This window comes from Sinocyclocheilus rhinocerous, unplaced genomic scaffold, assembly GCF_001515625.1.
Source record: "Sinocyclocheilus rhinocerous isolate Xijiao unplaced genomic scaffold, SAMN03320098_v1.1 scaffold2999, whole genome shotgun sequence".
In the NCBI taxonomy this organism is placed as follows: domain Eukaryota; kingdom Metazoa; phylum Chordata; class Actinopteri; order Cypriniformes; family Cyprinidae; genus Sinocyclocheilus; species Sinocyclocheilus rhinocerous.
The window spans coordinates 39304-42313 of record NW_015636535.1 but is presented as its reverse complement, the minus strand read 5'-3'; the positions used below and the strand labels follow the sequence as shown (position 1 = coordinate 42313).

Genomic DNA, 3010 nt, shown 5'->3' with positions numbered 1-3010 from the left:
ATGTGAGGAACAAACTCTCAGTGAATCTTTAGTAACAGGTGGATTCGTACAGAGAGTCTGAGATCATAATAAAATCAAACTGTTAAAATATCAAAGACCTCAGTAGTGCACTAAAGAAAACATCTGTAGTGATTTTCACATCTTCTGTAAATGTATGATCAGAAGTTGATCTGGGATGAGAGTTTCTTCTCCTGAACTCATGTAGCAGCACACGTGTGGGATCTTCTTCACATTCAGACTCACAACAGAAATGTGAGGAACAAACTCTCAGTGAATCTTTAGTAATGGATGCATTTTTACAGAGAGTCTGAGATGAGCTCATATATGATGCTGTTAGTTAGGGCTGGCTCGATACCACTTTTTCAGAACCGATCCCGATCCGATACCAGAAATTCTGAGTATCGGCCGATACCGATCCGATACGGTGCAGTTTTTGTTTTTTAAATCAGTGTAGAATAACTGTACCTCAATGTGTTGACCTGATCATCACTCCTTTGTGTGTTAAACACAATCTACCACATATAGACAACTTCATTATAAAGAAAAACAACAAATTAATAAATATATAATCATAATCTAAGATAAAAATACTACTATAAACTAGGTTAATGGATAATTCAGTAGCAAAAGTTACTCTAGAAAAATCATGAGTGAACAATAATTTTATAAAATCTAAATATTTAGTGAAAAAATAAAAATTATTCAGTGGGGAATAGGGTTGGGCGATGTCTACAAAATTACATCGGACAGTGTAAATCTGTATTCAGAAAGGCACGGAAAACAAACAACGATTGCTAACGGTTGCCTGTTAAATTCCAGTAGCTACATAACATTTCACTTTCTGTTTATTTCACCACATAAACAGAGTAAGGAGAGATGACTGAGGACGATGACGAAAAATTAGCAAAATGTGTGGTAAGTACTGCCGCTGACAGAGTATGTGCGATCTCGAAAGTGAAAGTGAAACTAAAAAGAGATGCATTCAAAAGCAGTTTCAGTGCCAGGCATAATAGTGGCTTACTCTCTCTAACTGCGAGAGAAAATACTGAAATATATATTTTCCTCCCATCTCATATTTATTCTCTTTAGGGGTTCCGTAGTACTACGTCATTTTCTTTCCAAACACGGTATTGGGATGCGGTGGATTGTGGAGGTGGAATCACGATACTGGCTCAACATCTATCAGTCATCAGCGATGGACGATGGCATCGTCTATTGGCCCAACCCTCGTGGGGAACAAATAAAAGTGAATAAGTGTAGGGCTAAATCTGGTCAAATGTTAAACATTGCTGTTTGTATTGTTGTAAAATACATTCATGATAAACAAGTAGCCTAATATATTTATATATTAATTAAACTATAAAATTAAAAGACGACATTTCTTTTAAATGTATAGCACAGTAATGAGGCAGCAACATATGATAGATAAGACAACAAGAAAGGCTATTAATAATCTTTCATTGAGCAAAAGTATTATAACATGATGGAAGGCTCCTATACGGAGCGGCACAAAGCTCTTATGCGCATCCCATGCGCAGAATGATGCGGTTGAAGCAACACGGAGTCACAGTGTGCAGCGCTCCGCATAGAAAAGTTCAAAGCACAAGGGAAGAGATACTGATGCGTAGTGTAATATATCTGTGATCTGATCTCTAACAGACACCCGGTGGAAAGTAACGTGATTTAGAAACAGCACTAAACTCCAGCAAGATAAAGTCCTTTTATGCAAAACCATTGATCTTTATCTACAGATCAAGTATAATAATAGGAACAGTGAATCATCTTGGAGAGAGTTTTATCGTCTTGGCTGTCGTAACCGAACGCGACGCACAGTTTGAACGCTGAATGGAGGATGATTGATAGACGAAGAGTTCACGTGAACTTGAATTTAACGACTTAACTATTCATCTGTACCTCACAATAAACTATAGAACGGCTTCAGAACACTTGAAATATAGTGCACGGAAACTTTATGGTGCCTTTCGGCGCACCCCTATTAGTTACTTATATCTCAGGGCTGTCAAACTGATTTTAGGTCAGATGTCCCGTATTACCTTTTACACTGTCAAATTAACTGTATGAACTCTAGTTTTGTTTTTTCTTTCTTTGTTGATGTTTAGTCAAGTGTTAATTGATTGTAAGTCTGGTCATTTTAGTTTATTTTGGTCATCGAAGAGTTATAAAATAGTTCAACACAATGGTTAAGCTGATAATCACAATAATTTGTTCTCAAAATTGTAATCCTGATTATTGATCATGAATGTTGTCATTTGAGATTTCTTTTTACATCAGAATTATTTTCACCTAAAAGCACAAATCGAGAATTTCAACGCATGCAGGATTTATTTCACTCATTTACTCATCTAGTTTCCTGATCTATTAAATTATCATATAAAACAATACCCTCTCTCACTGTGATTATAAAGAGCGCTCTGTGTTCACTTTGATTATATATCTTTCTTATATATATCTCATATATTATATATATGACATTTTTGCAAACCCTAAGCAGTAGCCTATACTTGTCTGTGTTTCACACCGTATCAGATCTGCAGTGGGGCCCCCTGGTGGTTCAAGTGCCGTATGCAACTTGCGTACTTTGCATATAGGTAGGACCGGCACTGCTGAATTGTCTTTCATTTTAGGTTGAATTTGGCAAATGCTGTGGCCAGTAAGTGTTTATTCTCTGTGCAGTCAGTCTTCCAGGCTAAGGTGATGCAGACAGTGGTCAGTGTGACTAGTGAGCACTCTAGCTGCTGAATTTTGAACCAGCTAGAGCTTATTTGTTAACCCTGCAACATTTATAAGGAGAAAGAAGGCTATGATTATCATCAACAATTTGTGAATGCAACAAAACAAAAGTGAAACCAACCACCAGGTCCGTAATTGTGGAAAACAATGTAATGGTACAGCCCTCCATCAAGATCTAGATGGGTAGAGGTCCTAAAGAAAGCAAAGAATTCACAATATTGACAAGAGGTTCTGAGATTACAGGTTACACCTCTTTCAG

The 3010-nt window shown here is 36.9% G+C and overlaps 1 protein-coding gene across 1 annotated transcript in view; it reads left to right on the top strand.

The window, feature by feature from the left end:
* The first annotated feature begins 2543 nt into the window (after positions 1–2543).
* The window catches only part of LOC107747842 (gastrula zinc finger protein XlCGF7.1-like), a 1661-nt gene continuing 1194 nt past the window's right edge, over positions 2544–3010 (top strand). Inside the window, exon 1 of the mRNA XM_016562452.1 lies at positions 2544–2609. The gene's annotated coding sequence lies outside the window, so the exon portion shown is untranslated. The remainder of the gene's footprint in view (positions 2610–3010) is intronic.